Here is a 17,582-nt window from a genome sequence, read left to right on the forward strand (position 1 = left end):
TATGATGGGCAGTGGTGGTGCATGCATTTAAACCCAGCACTCAGGTTATCTTAATTTCATATTTTAATATATAACTAATGAGAATTGCTGGATAATTATGTGGTCAAGTTCATACTATGTGGAAGGTATATGACTGGTTTATGGCAATATTACCATTTACTCAGCAGTTCTGTTACTGGCTGTACCATACCAGAGCTACTCCTTGCTTAAAAACTATTATTTTGAAAAGGTTAAAAGGCAGCAATAATTAAAAACAACTACAATTCAAGAAGTAGTTCTAGCATCTTTCAAGGTTTCAAAAGTATTTTGAATTTTGCTTTAGAACCCAGTAGTATTCAGGTTCAATAAAGAAGGCTGGTTTTTATCACCACATTTGAATAATGACTTTGGGATAATCTAGGCTTCATTAACTGTAGAAAATCCATGTGGGGTTTTGTTTTGCTAACTTTAAAGGAGAGACCTTGTAAAGTTGAGTTAATTGTAGCTTATAAAGCTTATTGAAGTTAATGAGAAGGTATAAAGGGCCCTATATACATTTGGTTTTGGATTCAAGCTTCTAGAAAAAGTGGGTTTGATTATTCTAACATCTTTGCAATTTCTAGCAGAATGTAATGTCCTTATGGGAAGTACTCTGATACCCATGCACTCCTCACATTACCATAAAAACATCAAGAACAAAACTTCAGATACTGTATAAAAAATAAAACATATTTTTCTTATTTATACCTTTATTAATTTGTTTTCAATAATTACAGCGTTAGTAAGTAGCATGACAAAGTAGGAGAAGAATCTAATAACCAGACATTGCTTCTTGCTTTTGGTTGGGTGGAGTAACTTTAGGGGTTTATGGAGACCTTTCAGGGGGTCTTGTTCCATCAAGCCACATTAATCTGGAAGGAATCCACAGGTTCTCATTCTACATGGAAACAAAAGCAGAACCTCTTTTCCAAAGCAACCATATCCTTAGACTTGAAATTTGAAGTCAAAATACCTTTAATATATATATATATATATATATATATATATATATATATATATATATATATATATTTGTTTAGCTTAGCAGCCTATCAATAAAATTGCCTCTCTGTACTTGACTCATTCACAATCAAAAAATTTAAAGAAAACGCAAAAATATATATAATCCAGACTCTCTATGTATTTTCCTTTTTTACATGGCTTATTTTTCTTGATTCCTTTAATCTATGACTATCTGCACTCTGTCTCTTTAAAGACTTTATTTTATTTTTTAAAAAGCCATTTACTTTTTTATAACTGTCTATATTATTCTCTCTCTGTCTGTCTGTCTCTGTCTCTGTCACTGTCTCTCTCTCTCTCTCTCTCTCTCTCTCTCTCTCTCTCTGTCAAGCCTACATACATTTATACAACACTGTGACATATTTAGAGATCTTATCCACCTGAATTTGTCTTTGTTGCATTTGTGTAATAATTTTCTGACCAAGACAGATTCTTAAAATGCTAAATGACATGGATAGGACTAAGGCTGCTTATGCCCTTTGGCTCCAACCAATCCAACATGATGGAGGTCTCTTCATTGCCTTTGAGACTGCCAAGTGGGAGCCATCCTCACCATCTCAACTCTGAGTAGCACTGTGCAGCCTATAAAATCTTTTTATATAAGTTAAATCTGCCACGCAGCGCATTGCATGGCCTAGAAATATCTCTGTGTATGGTGGCAGTAATCTGCCATGCTCTCTTGCCTGTGCACACCTAGCAGACCCAATCTTGCCATCTGCCTACTTGGGGAGGCATGGTCTCAGCTACTTTCCTTCCAACCCTGAAAGGGCACACCAGCATCCGGACCTGAAGTGGGTGGTGGGCATCAGCCCTCAACATTTGGGTGCCATTCTGTTGGTGGAGGCTGCTTGTTTGTTTCCTAGCTGCCTACACCTGAAATAAACACACAGAAAACTATATTAATTACAATACTGTTTGTCCAATAGCTTAAGTATATTCCTTATTAGCTGTTACATCTTAAATTAACCCATTTCTATTATTTTATATTTTACCAAAAGGCTCGTGGTTTACTGGTACCTGTGCATGGACATCTTTCTCCTCTTGTGGCTACATGGCTCCTCCTTGACTCTGCCTACTTTCTCCTCCTCTATTTGTCTGGAATCCCCACCTTGCCCTATTCTGTGCTGCAATAGGCCCAAAGCAAATTTCTTATTAACCAATGATATTCACAGTGTACAGAGAGGAATCCCACGTCACCAGTCTATTGCATTAAGATCAATATTGGAACTGTCTTGTCTTGCTGTGGAATTGTAGGCAATTACTTACAAGGAGGATTTTTCTTATAAACAAGGAGATAATACCACTGTAAAACTTAAAATAGGGAAATATATAATTCAATTTGTATTAAAACAGCTTACCTTAGCTGATGTGTAGAAAATGATTTGCATTTTTTAAAGAATAAAAAAAATGAAGACCTAAAGAGGAAAAGTGTTTGGAATGTGGTTTATTTGGAAATTTTTACAATGAAGCATATAGGAGAAACTGGGGAAATAATGAAGAGAACAAATTAGAAGAAGGGTGCACTGTTTAGTCAAGTTAAAGAGTTTCAGCATCACAGAACGTAAACCTATATTATCTTTGTGGGAACTAGGAAGCTGGAGTTGTTTTCTTGGTTTTTGTTTTTTTTTGTTTTTTTTTTTTTGTGTGTGTGTGTGTTTTAAATCTTCTCTCTACTACCTGTCAATTATTGCTTTAGAATTAAGACAACTCTCTGTCTCTCTCTGCAATGTGCTATCTGTGTCAACAGTAGGAAAACCCATTGAAAAAGATGTTCAGATATCAGATGTTGGGAAAGAAATTGTACCAAGAATGTTATCTACTATTCTCTCTTCCCTTTTCATTTGAGGGTGCTTCCTTGTGAGATTATTGTATCAATGATGGCATGTTGATTTGTTGTCGATTTTCAGGTCACTTATTTGTTTATTTTTAGGCAACTGCATTCCTTAGATTTCAAGGGCACAGCTTCCCCGTCACGTAGAGAAGACACTCTCACAGCAGATGCCCTGATCCTCTGGCTCTTAGAATCTCTTCCTATGCTGTTCTGTCCCTGAGCTGTAGGAATAGGGGCTGTGCCACAGATGGATCAGTTGGGGCTGGACACCACAGTAGCTTGTTCTCTGAATTGTGACCCACCTGGTCCCCAACTGCTGCAAAAGGGAGTTTCTTTGGTGAGCAGTGAGAGCTATGGTTGACTATATGTATATGAGGATAACTAATTAGAATGCAGCTACAAACATTCTGGTTTAGAGAAATGGCAGCAAGAGGTTCCTCTCCGATTCTTGGCCTCACCAAATAGCCTATATTTTTTGAAGGTCAGTGGACCCCCGTGAACAACAGTTCAAAAGAAAGCTTCTCATGCTTGGTATTGGGTTTTTTTTTTTTTAAATATCCTATTGCTTTGGGGGGAGTATTGTTGCCTCAATGATATAGCTTCATTTAGAACAATATTTGTTTACAAAACACACACACGTAATCGCAAGTAAACGTTTATATTCCTGTGGATTTTCAAACGTCCTTAGGGCTTTTTATTGCTCTCTCTTTTTTTTCGTGTCACCCTCACTCCCAGTTAAGTAAGTCCCTTTCCCCACTGTCTTCCTTTTTTCGCCTTCCCAGTGCCTGTGTTCTGTTATTCCCTTCTCTAGAGCTCTTCCCCCCATCACGATCCTTTTTACTTTCCCGGTATCTGCAGTTACTTCATGTTATAACCTTATATCTAAAGGTTTGCTGCTAGGATGTACATATAAGACACAATTATCTCTCTGGGTCTGATTACCTCCTTCAGTATATTTTCTTGTTCCTGCTCAACAATCTTTCATTACATTAAAATACTGTATTTTACTTACCCATCCATTAAGCTATGGACAGCTGCTTTTTGTTTTCCAGTTTGTGCTACCATGAACACTCATGTGTAAAGCTTTTGTATGGACATTTGTTCATCTTTTGTGGTATAAACCTAAGAATGGAATGACTGGATAATGTGACAGCTCTGTGTTTAATCCTTCAGAAAGTTCCAGGCTGCTTTCCAAAGTGTTCACCTCATTGTATATTTCACACGGCAGGATATGACAATAAAATTTCTCTGTATCCTGGCCAATGGTTATTATACAACTTTTTAAATTCTGTTTATCCTGATGTGTATGAAGTGATAGTGCATTGTAATTTGGGTTTGCATTTTCTTTTTTCTTTTATTTTTATCCTTCTCTCTTATACTACATCCCGAGTACAGTTTTTCCTGGATGAATCTCTCTGGTTTCTTTGATGACGACCCTGCTAGGCTCCCGTCTCAGAACACTCTCCAGGCAGGACAAACTGTAGGTCAAAGATTTTGTGGCTGGGTTGGTGTTCCTATCCCTCCACTTGAAGCCTTGCCTGGTTACAGAAGATGACTGGTTCAGGGTCCGTGCTCCCCATTAGTAGACTCTTTACTAGGGTTACTGTCATGAATTCCATGCACTTTCCATTACATTAAGTTTCTAACTTGTCCCCAAATGCCCCCCCAGTTCCAACTCTTTCTCCCAGTGTTTCCTCCCTCCCTTTCCCCACTGATTCCTCCTGTTCCCAACCCCACTAGCTCCCAGTCCACCAATAAAATCTATTCTATTTCTCCTTCCCAGGGTGATCATTGCAGCACCTATTAAGCCTTACTTGTTGCTAAGCCTCTCTGGGTCTGTGGACCGTAGCATTATTATCTTTTACCATGCAGCTAATATCCACTTATAAGTGAGTACATACCATGTTTGTCTTTCTGGGTCAGGATTACCTCACTCTGAATAATTTTTTTGTAGCTCCCTGCAAATTACATTAGTTTTTTATTTTGTTTTTATTAAATGATTTTTAATATTTTTAAATTTTATTTTACATTTTAACCACAGTTTTCCCTTTCTCCCCCAGCCTACCTTCATTCACTCCTCCCAGAGGCTAAGGGCTCCCATGGGGAGTCAACAAAGCCTGGCCTATTAATTTGTGGAAGCACCAAGCCCTCCTTTCTGCATTAAGGCTGAGCATGGCATACCACCATAGGGAATGGGCTCCTGCACCAGGGATAGACCTTGGTCCTACTTCTGGGGGCTCATCAAATAGACCAATCTACACAGCTATCTCCTACATGCAGAGGGTCTCAGTCCCTTGGAGGCTCGACAGCTGTCGATCTAGAGTTAATGAGTTCCCATGAACTTGATTCAGCTGTCTCTGTAGATTTCCCCTTCATGACCTTGACCTCCCTTGCTCATATATTTCCTCCTCCCTCTCTTCTACTGAATTCCCCGAGGTTGGTCTGGTGCTTGGTTGTGGATCTCTGCATCTGGTCCTATCAATTACTGGATGGAGGCTCTATGATGACAGTTGGGGTATTCACCAATCTGATTACAAAGGGAAGGCCAGTTCAGGCACCCTCTCCACTATTGCTAGGAGTCTTAGCTGGGATCATCCTGTGGATTCCTTTTTAACAAGTGAGTAATACTCCTTTGTGTAAATGTACTACATTTTCTTTATCCATTCTTTATTTGAGGGGCATCTAAGTTGTTTCCTGTTCATGGCTATTGTGAATAAATCTGCTATAAGCATAGTCGAGCAAGTAAGTGTACTTGTGATAGGATGGAGGGTCCTTTGGGTGTGTGCCTAAGACAGGTATAGCTGGGTCTTGAGGTAGATCAATTTCCTGAGAAAATACCATATTGATTTGTAAAGTGACTGTACAACTTTGCACTTATACCAGCAGTGGAGGAGTGTTCCCTTGCTCCACATCCTTGCCAGTATGAGCTGTCACTTGTGATTTTGATCTTAACCTTTCTAACAGGTTTAAGATGGAATCTCAAAGTAATTTTGATTTGCTTTTGCCTGATGGCTAAGCATGGTGGACATTTCTTTAAGTGTTTCTTGGCCATTTGCTATTCCTCTGTTGAGAATTCTCTGCTTAGATCTGTAACCCATTTTTCAACTGGATTATTTAGTTGATGTCTAGTTTCTTGAGTTCGTTATATATTTTGAATCTTAGCCCTTTATCAGATGTGGAGTTGGTAAAATCTTTTCCCATTCTGTAGTCTGCAATTTGTCCTATTAATAGTGTCCTTTGGCTTACAGAAACTTTTAAGTTTCCTGAGGTCCCATTTATTAGTTTTTTATCTTAGTGCCTGCACAATTGGTGTTCTGTTCAGGAAGTTGTCTCCTGTGCCAATGAATTCAAGGTTATTCCCCGCTTTCTCTTCTATCAGGTTCAGGTTATCTGGTTTTATATTGAAGTCTTCAATCCATTTGGACTTCAGTTTTGTACAAGGTGATAGATATGAATCTATTTGCATTATTCTACATGCTAACATCCAGTTAGACTAACACAATTTGTTGAATATGTTATTTTTTCCTTTGTATATTTTTGGCTTCTTTATAAAAAATTAGGGTTTCATAGATGTGTGGATGATTTGTATTTTATTGATGATATTAATCCTGTTTTTGTTTTCTTATTGATCATATATATTGTGTGTATATATTTATGTATATGTATGTATGTATGTGTATTTTCTTTCATAATTTTCATATTATTTTTCCTTCTGTTACTGAGTTCTAAAGTTATTAGGTGTACAGCTTGCAGGTATTTTTATGTCCTCTGTATTGGCAATTCTTTTTCTCTTCAAATTTTTCAATTTCAATGCCAATTATGAAATGAAAGAAGTGTTTAAAACTACCAGTCCATGAAGGACTGACTTGAGTAGCACTGGCTCAGAGTTCAGAAAATGAACTTACTGTCAGAGTTGGCTTGATTTTCTGTTTGCTTGGTTACTAACTGTGTAACTTGAGACAAGCTAAACACAGCCATTCCTCCTTTATTCACAGTTTTGCTTTCCACAGTTTCAGTTATGTGTGATTAACTACATTCCCAAAATATTAATATTTGCCTTGGTGGTTTCAAAAAAGAGACAGCTTTTATATAACTTTTATTAGATAATTGTTTGCCTATATTACTATTGTGTTATTTGTATATTTTTTTTACATTTGCTCTTTTCTTCATTTCATAAACTATGATACAAACTCTCGCCATGCATGTGTGTGGGTTATGTGGGTATGTATGTGTTTGTTTGTGTATACATGTTTTATAAACACACACACACACACACAAATATATATGAATGTAAAGAGGTATAAGATGTGCCTGACATTATTATAAATATTGTATATGTATTATTATTCTTATCATTTGAAAATATAACTATGGTTGGTAATATTAATAAAAACATGAATGTGTTTCAGATATTGTAATGCCAATCAGATCTGGAAATATATGGTTACAATGACATAGTGTAGAAAGGCACAGAGATTCCTAGCGAATATTAGACTCAATGTTTGGTGAATAAATGATTAATAGTTTTATACACATATAAAGGAGTAATTCCCATCCTATGATGCTTGGTCTAATATTAGGATGCACCATATATGTGGATGTTCAACACGGTGAAAATTACAATAAAATTCTGTCTCTTTATTGTGAAAATGTGGATTTATTAAGCAAGTTGTGATAGATTTAAGCTTGTAGTTGAATTATTTACATTCCATTCTTCCTAATGTTTCACTGTGCAGTCAAGATAATAATACTGCTGGGTGGTAGTGGCACATACCTTTAATCCCAACGTTCAGGAAGCAGAGGCAGGTGAACTCTGTGAGTTCAAGGCCAGTCTGGTCTGCAAAGTCAGTTCCAAGACAGGCTCCAAAGGTACTCAAAGAAACCCTGTCCCGAAAAACCAAACTAAAACAAAAGATGATAATACTAATGCAACGTTCAGCTAGAATAAATGTGTACTTTAAATTTAGTTTTATTTTGTTCACTCTTGGGCATTGTATCTGTTTGAATACAAGTTCACAAAATGCCTCTTCTCATTACTAAGTCAACACTTTAACGAAAATGAATACAAGTTTACAAAATGCCTCTTCTCATTACTAAGTCAACACTTTAATGAAAAATAGCTGACCATTTTCGCAGGAGTAATAGTAGACTAAACTACAATAAGGAAATGACTATAGAATGAGGTTGGATTTTATCAGATGTAATTGATTTTTATTTTGTTCTCTTTCCCACATGCTAAAGTATTTGAAGATGGGGCAGGGAACTAACTTTTTCAAATGGCTACTATTCTACTAGGAGGTTAGTGTGTTCTAATTTATTCAATGTGACTAGAACCACTCTATTTTAATTTCTGATAACTAATGTTTTAGGAAGACAAAGGCAGAAATACGTGGAACCAAGTTTCTGATCTCTGTATCTAAACAAACCCCCCTTTCTTTTTCACTACTCTTCTTGGAAATGGCATGTCTTTTGTTACTATTGATGCTTTTCAAATGCTCATAGCAAGTTGGAAATACCCTAAATAAAAATAGAAGCAATTATACCTAACCTAGTAAGCTAGCTTTGCACCACGGCACCTGTACCAGTTGTTAGCTGTGTGATAGAGGGTGGCTGCCTGGGTTTGGGAGCTCATTGCTGCTTCCCAGGGTTGAAAGCTAATATGCTAACTGGAAGTAAATCGAGATGTCAAATTCAAAGGCTAGTTTCTGCTGCGGTTGCATTGCATTTGCATCCCCATGAAGTTGAACAACTGTGAGTCAAATCACAGTGAAAAAGAGGCCATCTGTGTGTGGTGGTCCAGAAACACGGCAGAGCCACATTTTGTGGTTTCCTAGCATGTTATTAAGACATCCTATGTACTGGAGAGACTCTGGTGTTGTAATTGAATGTGATAATTCTTCCCAAACCTTTGTTTATTCACGGTGGATCTAACTCATTCCATGACTCTTCTTTTCTATGTAGCAATATAAGCTTCAGTTGCTGGAGTGGAATTAAACACTGACAATGTTGTAATTACTAATTATTAGTGTATTTTATCACTTTAAATGAATACTCATAAAACTAATCTACTTGTAATGCTTTTTGACTTAATAACATATCTCCCCCTTGATACTAGTGGACTTTAAGCATAAATTAGACCATGAGAAACTCGATGTAGTCTCAGGAGACAGGGGCTGTTTGGAGATGCGACAGAAACAAGGAGTGAAATAGTGCTCTAGTTTCATTTCTGTTACTGTGAATTAGAAAAACACTGACAAAAAAAAAAGCATCTTTAAGGAGCAGGGATTTATTTTAACTTACAGTTCCAGGTTGCAGTCCGTCATTGTGGGGAAATGAAAAGTGCAGGACCTTGAAGCAGCTTGTCATCTCACACACAGTCGGGCAGAGAGAAAGGATAACTTGCATGGTTGTTAATCTCAGCTTGCTCTATGTACTTAGACAGTCCAGGATCTCCCGCTTAGAGAACGGTGGAGCCCACGTCAACTAACAATCAATACTGTCTCTCCATAGACAAAACTGATCCATCCAGTCCCTCACTGAGACTTTCCTCCCAGGTTAATCTGCATTGTCCCAAGTTGCCAGAACTAACCACCACATGGTAAAGGGATGGAATGCCAGTTACACAATGAACCAGCCACAGGTGGTATGATCTTGTTTGGGTTATATGAGACTTAGTTTTTATCACAGCCGAGTCATCTTCTGTGGATTTTTCAGTATGACTGTACCTTCTGATAGCTACGACAATTTCAAGAGATCCTCCCTGTCATCACACTGAATAGCAGAGGGGCCATCAAAAACGGAGTGAGTTATGAGAGGCCATTTGAAAACATTTTCTCATGTTTCCAAATCATAAGAGTTGATAAAAGCTTTCAATTGGCAGCCTTGTCAGTGTTAAGCTTAAGAAACCCCTTCAGAGTGAGAGTCCAGAAATGGCAAGTATCCTTAGAGTTCTGCAGCACTTTTATTATCCCCTACATATCTGAAACTCAGTCATAGGGCCATGAAGAAACAGGCAGAGACAGTGGATAATCATACTATTGCCCAGTCTTTTAGCTATACCCTCAAAGCCAAGTTTTCTATTGAACGTAGAAATTGACATTAATACCTTCTTGTTAATTTTCATGATTGAGGATTGATGAGGCTCATAAATTTGGTGAAATGGTTTGGTGTGCCCATACTCAGTTTCTGGGTTAGCTCAAAGTTCCTCTGTGGTGAGTGATTCACCCATTAATTATACAAAAGATATGTGACCTATTGTGTTGGTGAAGAAAGAAACGATTAACAAACACATTCACTTGTTTAATTAGTAGTTATTAAATACTAACCCCAGGTGCAATAGAGTTCAATAAGATTAACATGATCCTTAGCCCCAAGGAAGCAGCAAACAGCAGGAAACACTACACAGTTACAGCAGTGTAGATGTTTGAAAACACTAAACTGCAAGACCACCTGGGGACTTGATCAACTTTAAGGTAAAGAAACATGACTTTCTCTCTCTCTCTCTCTCTCTCTCTCTCTCTCTCTCTCTCTCTGCTCTCTCTCTCTGCTCTCTCTCTCTTCTCTGGCTGCTATAAGGAAATGCTATAGACTGGATAGGTTATATAAAACAAGAAGTTTTTTCTCTACTTAAGAGACAAGGAAGTTAAAGACTATGGCCCCGGCAGACTTGGTGTTGGATAAAGATTGCATGTTTCCTGACTCTTAGCTGGTTCCTTTTTCATTTATCTTCACATGGTGGAATGGGCTAGATAGTTCTCTGGGGTCTTAATTAAAGTCACTAATCCCATTCATGAGGGCTTTCCCTCTCTGACATAAGCAGCTCCTGGGTGTCCCCCTACACACACACAATGCCATCTCCTTGGTGAATAGGTTTCAATATAGGAATCCTAGAGAAGGATGAAAAGTATTTATATCACTATGAAATGGATCATTGCATTGAAGATAGGCAATGAGAACAGAAAGTTCTGATCTCATATTTGATATTCTCTGAGAGCTGAAAAAAGTGTGGATGGATGGGAACTCACAACCACTGCTCTGGGGAAGCAGCACATGTTAAACAGGGACTCTTTTATGTTACAATCAGAGTTTGATATTTATTATAAGGATAAGGAAAAAATTACTGAAGGTTGAAGTTGGACTGCCACATGGCTAATAGTTGAGGATCACTCCAGTAAGGATAGATCTAATGGAAGGAAGGAAAATTCATCAAATGGGAGCAAGGTGGTGACAATGAGACTGGTCAAGGTGCTATTTCAGTAAAATTTGTCAGAAATAGCCACGAATTAGCAAGCGGTAACCAAGACAAAAGCACATGAAAGCATGACCAGAGGCCTTGAATTAGACCAATGCTCACGGCAATGGACGATTTGTTGGTGGGGCTAACTGGATATGCTGAATCTTCTAGTACCACTAGAATGACTGAAGAGGTGATGGAAAGAAGAAGGACTGAAGTGTTTTGTTGTTGCTGCTGTTTTTAATTAATTTGGGGGGCATGCTGCAGGGGTGAAGGGTGGATATGGAAGGTTTAGAAGGTGAGCAGGATAGAGGTGTATGATGTGGAATTCCCAGAGAATCTGTAAAGAATTATGTTTAAAAAAATTTTAAAGAATGCAATGAGAAAAATAAAGAAAATTAAGGTGCCAAATAATCCCTGGGAATTTTTTAAATCCAGTGTACAATCAAAGCAATCATGAAAGGGAATGTTTCCAAGAATGGGAATTGCCCAGAAAGAACCCTGCTTTCCCTCCTTGTGCCTTTGACTTCCTCTATCTTTCTCCTTTCATAAACTCCTTTGGAGATAGAGATCTAAAGTCTCCCTCCTCACTTGAGCTCACAGGTGTGTGGCAGAAACCAAAACACCAAAACATGTTCTTCTTTAACTGTGTGAAAAGGACCTCCAACCAAATGGCCAAACCACCCTCTGTTTCATGTGCACGGGCCTGTACCCACAAAATCTTGATTTTTGATGTGATTGCAGTGGCGCTCGCAGGCCTTCTGAAACAGTGGGACCTTCCTTATCCAGCCATATCATCCACTTTGTTTCTGTTTTCCCTCTAGGGAGATAATGTGGTTTACATTCTTTTAGAAGTCCTGGCTATCAAGAATTTTGAGGTCAGCCTAACTGGGGAGTGAAGGAAAGAATGCCAGCTAACCCAGCGGTGAAACCTCAGGAGTGTGCTCCACGAAGAACATTTTCTCCCTACTTTTCCTTTCCAGTCTTTTGTGTATTAGCCACAAATAATCCACAGGCTTTAGATGAACCTCATAGGAAGCCACCAAGAAAAATGTAAAGCATCTCAAAATGTCTAAGAGAGTCCTGAATAAACTGGGGTTTGAATAACTATCAGAGTCTCATCTTTCTTCTTTCCTCGCTGGCTCCTGTTGACAAGAAACTAACAGAGATCTCAAAGTTTAAGAAGTCAGGAAATATAACAGAAGAATGGTTCTAATGTTCACAAGGCAGCATTTCAGTGAAATAAATGCAGGGCTTTTGTACATGAAAGGTCAAGAAATGACAGAACTCTGTCCTAAAAAGTAATTGGATGTTGATGTTTTATAGGCAACTCTTAACTAAGTACAGGAAAATATCTTTATTTTGAAAATTAACAAGACCCTAAAATGTATTTGTATTTAAGTCTTTTGATCTAGAAAGGAAGAAAACAAAGCCCTGTGGTATGGGTTAATACGGAGGATAGTATTATGAGCAGATTGTAATATTCCATCTTTTTTCATCACAACCTGGGGATTTACTGACTATTACATCAGTACTTTTATATGGATTTAGATAAAGTTTATGAGCCTACTCATCTGTGCACATCCCTTTTATTCATTGGGAAATACTTTACAGTATCTAAGATTTCCACTTCAACAGTCCAGTGTCAGCTTAAGAATGAATAAAGAGAGTGAGCGTTGTTACGCAGGGATTTGCTCCTACATCTCATCTGTCTTGTGAAGAACCTTCCGTGTTCTAGGCTACGTGATCCAGAATTTATTTCTTATATGCTGTAGACATTTTCATGTGATTATAGATTGTTTCTCAGTGTATAACTTACTGTGAAGATATTCAAGTAAAGGAATGGTCAAAGAGAAAGCAAAGAAATTCCGTTAAAACCCGGAGAAGTTTATAATGCCGGAAAGTAAGTAAAAACAGATGTTGTAAAGTTTTGAAAATCAAGACATTATTTTTTTGTTTCCATTGAATTTTTTAAAGCATTATAAATAAACTTTGGAGCAATACGAAGTCCTCTGTTTGTTTTGCTGATAGCATCTTTTCTAAAAAGAAAACTATCAATGCATGCTTAAGTTAGAGCCTCAATGATAGCTCAGTATATGAAAGGAGCGCCTTTATTGCTGGAAAATACAATGCCACAGTCCTGAAAGAGCTTACAGTGTCAGAGTCACTTATCAGGCCATGGTTAGCTCTTTGGAGCCTCATGTTAAACAGGCTGATGCAAGACCAATATTTCATTATTCTCACACTTTACACTTAATTTTATATTTCATGACGAGTATGTTCCCTGAAAAAGAAAGAGCTGCCTTTATTAGTCTTTGTAGTTTATTCTGAAGAAAACAGCTAACAAGTTTAAAAATAAGGCTAGTTGGCTATCCCTTTTTCTATTTTTTGTTCCTTAAGAGACATCAAATTTCAGGATGTCTTACAATGTGGCCTCTAGATATGAATGCTATTTCAAGGGATCTATATTTCTTTAGTTTGAATTCTAAAATTTACTGCCTGAGGAGCTCATGGGAAGTTTTATTGCCAGAACAAGGTGTTTGCTAGCTCGGAGCAGCATGAGTTTAACTTCAGGGCAGGTGCCCATCTTTCCCCGCCCCAGTAGCCCCATCGTGTGGAATCACTGAATGTCTTCCAGCTGGGAGAGAACATCCCAGGCTCACAAGTGCATCCCTGCTGAGGATCATTCCAGGGTCGGAACCAATTGTGGAAATGACTGGCTGCTAAAATATGGAACAAGGGAAATCAGTTCATTTCAACAACATAAACTATCATCTGTCTGTTATTACATTCATTCAGCTGGGTCACATATGACTCAATAATCAAATTACCACCCTATATATCTTAAATCTGTACATTCATTCAAACACCATGTGGACATGGGAAAACAAAGGTAATCTAAGATGTCATCTCTTTATTTTCTCTTTAAAAAATATGTCTTTTCGGTGTACATAAATGAAAATGCATGTAAAAATGTGAACACTATACTTTAAGAAAAGTCAGTATCCTCTGTGAGCCCCCTCCCATAATTTGACATGCTGTTAACAGTTTGGTGTTTAGCAAGTACTTCTTAGCTTAATGCAATATTCTATTGTTAATATTCTACAAACATCACTATAATTATTTAAAATTAAGTAAAATTTTGTTTGGATATAGTAATATAAAATCTCAAAGGTAAATAAAATTTAAAAGGAGAAAAATAATGCAATTTGATGCCCCAACTTCATTACAGCAGCATTTGAAATCGCTTACAAAACACCAAAACAGTGAAAACACACAGAGAAAGGGGAAAGTATGGCCAACAACCATTAGAAAACTAAACCATAGTAAGAGAAAGGAAATATTCAGACAAGTGAGGTATAAGGTCATATTGCTGGAGAGATGTGATGGATGGCACACCGAAAAGCAAAGGTGAGGAAAAATTACAGTAGAAACTGAGCAGAATTAGAAACCAATCAAAGAGCATAGAGCATCCCGGGTCTGCAGTATGCAGCCAGTATCACCCTTGGTTATTACTAAAGTGGGAGGAGCAGCCCACCTTCTAGGAGATGCAGCCTTAGTGACAGACACTAAGCTCAGAACCATACTTGGAGAATTGAATAGTGGAGAAATAAATAACAAATCTTCCATTTCCCTTTGCCTTTCTAATCTTGTGCGTGAGTCCTGTGGCTGAACCACATTGGAAGACAGAAGACAAATGGTACAGTTAGCAAGGAAGAGGTACACTTCTTTCTAGGCCTGTGCTCTATAAGGCCAAAGCTATATTCACCTTGAGTGCCAGGAACATGGAAGCAAATAGTGAGGACCAAAAAGGTCGAGTTGGCATGTGCCAGGTGCTACTTAAGTTGGAGATGAACTCAGGCCCAGGCACAGCTGGAAAAACTCAATGTCTCAGCTGCCAAAGAAATTGAACTTGGTGATAGTGATTGGACAGTGAACACAATTTTTGTGATAAGTTCTTCAGCTGAAATCTTTGCAGAGAATCCAACAGTGCTAGTGTATGTATAGGAGGAAAAGTGGGAAGCATTAGTCCTTATTGCTCAGTGTAGCATTCTGCTGAAGTCAACCTGAAGAAGGGTGTTGGAAGCCACAGGCTGACTGCTTTCAGTGAGCCCATTCTTGAGGAAAGTGAAATCATGGTCAAGCGGATCAGCGTGAAACTGGACAACAGGAGCTCACAGAGCTTCATTTAGACAGCTCAGTGTGTGAGAGGCTCACGGGCAAGGATGTCAACTGTAAACAGAAATGACACAGCAAAGTATCAGTGACATAAAGAACAGAGGAAGGCCTGAGATGGAAGGCAGGCTGAAAAGTGGCCAAGTGGGCTCTGGGGAACAGATGAAGAATGTATAGTATACTGAGCCACGTATTTCCAGCACCTTCAGGAGAACTGTCCTGTCCCGTTTTCATGCGGTAATGGGATGTTTCCTGTTGCGAAACGCAGACAACAGCTTCAACTCTAGAAGAGTCTAAAGCATTAGAAATAGCCCTCTTATGGCAGAAAACAGTTTTTCTCTTTCTGTGTGGATTATTTTATTGTCGGCATGCACCAAAAGGAGATGAAAATGCTCTTCTATCTCTGTGTAGTTGTGTGTATGAAGAAAAACTATTTTCCCCCTATTTTCCAATCTAAGCACCACCCAACTGAATCGGGTAAAGATGAGTACCATTCCTAAGAAGGTAGAGTCTGGCTCCAGAGTGGACCAATGGGGTGATTTCTGGGCCTTTTGCTAGAAATGTCTACGGGGAGTAATATCATATATCCAAAAATTGATTTTTCCTCCCTATGGAAGAAAGGTGGGTTTTTACTTATACACTGAAGATTTGTTTGAAGAATACAGGAAATCTGGAGAAACTGTTAAATTTCTGTGGTCAATCAAGGAGCAAAGAACTCACAGGAAGCCAGCCTTGCTTTTGCCCAAAAATGGCAAATAAGCACTTTTTCTTAAACTGATGCCAAATTGCCTGTAGCAGAGAAATTAACCTGGAGGAAGATCAGAGAGCCTCTTGGCATCAGGAATGGCAGGAAGAAAGAACCTGAGTGGGCTGTAATGGATGATTCTGGGGACCAACCATGAGTTCCCCTTTGTCCATGGACCAAGTGGTCACCTAGGTATCCGTATCTTTAATTATTACTGCCAGTCATTCCTTTGGGCATTTAAAAATGACGTATGTGATGGTATCTGGCTAACTCAAACCTGCATGTGTGCTTGACAGGATTATTTTCTTTTGTTGTTATTGTGTGTTTATTTTTTAAAAAAACTATCTTTCTCATTTTTCATATCAACTGTAGTTCCCACTCTCTCCCCTCCTTCCATTCTCTTCACCTTTCCCCATCCCACCCCCCATCCACTCCTCAGAGAGGATAAGGCTTCCCATGGGGAGTCAACAAAGTCTAGCACATTGCTGTGAGGCAGGACCAAGGCCCTACCCACTATATCTAGGCTGAGCAAGGTATCCCTCCAAAGCGAATGAGTGACAGGACTATTTTTAACTAGAATGTTCTTCTAAAGCTTTTTAGCTCTTAAAAGCTCCTAACTTTGTGCTGCAAGTGCTGTCACTGAGTATAGGGGGAGGCTAACAGCCAGCACAGGCCAGGGTAGGGGGGTGGGGCGGGGGCTGGGGGGGCAGTCAAGCATGTTCATTAGTAACTTTCCTATGAGCAGCCAGAAGTCTGCTGAAAACTCTGATGTCATGATGACCTGGTCCAATGAGAGAGAGAGAGAGAGAGAGAGAGAGAGAGAGAGAGAGAGAGAGGAGAGAGAGAGAAGAGAGAGAACAGCACTCCACATAGTGCTGCCTCAGGGGCTTTAAGAAGCCTGCCTATACCCTTAAATAAGGAGTCAGGTTTTGCTTTGTACCTGACTCCTGGAGTCTGTGCCATTGATTCTGCTCCTTCTCATCCCTCCCCCAAGAGGCTACCCTCTTGTACTCGTCCCTTGCAAGAATTGAGGTTCTTAAGATTATTCCTCTTTGGTTTGTGTTACACCAGAGGCCTTAGTTCACACAAGACCCTGTACATCCCCAACTTTGGACTGGAAAGGGAGATGCTACCTGACATCAAGATTAGAAGCTGCCTTTGGCGAAGAGGGGTGATAAAGATACGTACAAACCATGGCAAGGATACCTGAAAGCACTGGCTCCCAAGATGTAAGGAAAACATTCGAAGAATAAAAACATTTCATTTCAGTCTTCAAATTACATAATGTTTTAACGTCTCTGAAGTCAGGTTGTGTTTGCCAATTTTATCAGCCTTAAAAGTAATCAATAGTATATTTTTCTCTTTTAGTGATACATTTAAAACAATGGGTCACTTGGTGGTTGATGGCCTTTTAGAGCTGAAGAAATAAAAATTAGTTGAAAAAATTGAACTCTGAAAAGGCATTTATGAACTCAAGTTCAAGTATTTCTCTAGTCTGCCTTGAGTAACCATAATGTTTCTCTAGAACTGGAACATAATTGAGAATGTTGAAACTTCCT

The sequence above is a fragment of the Microtus oregoni genome, unplaced genomic scaffold (genome assembly GCF_018167655.1).
Source record: "Microtus oregoni isolate MIOR12 unplaced genomic scaffold, Mior012 000009F_ref0000495, whole genome shotgun sequence".
Classification (NCBI taxonomy): domain Eukaryota; kingdom Metazoa; phylum Chordata; class Mammalia; order Rodentia; family Cricetidae; genus Microtus; species Microtus oregoni.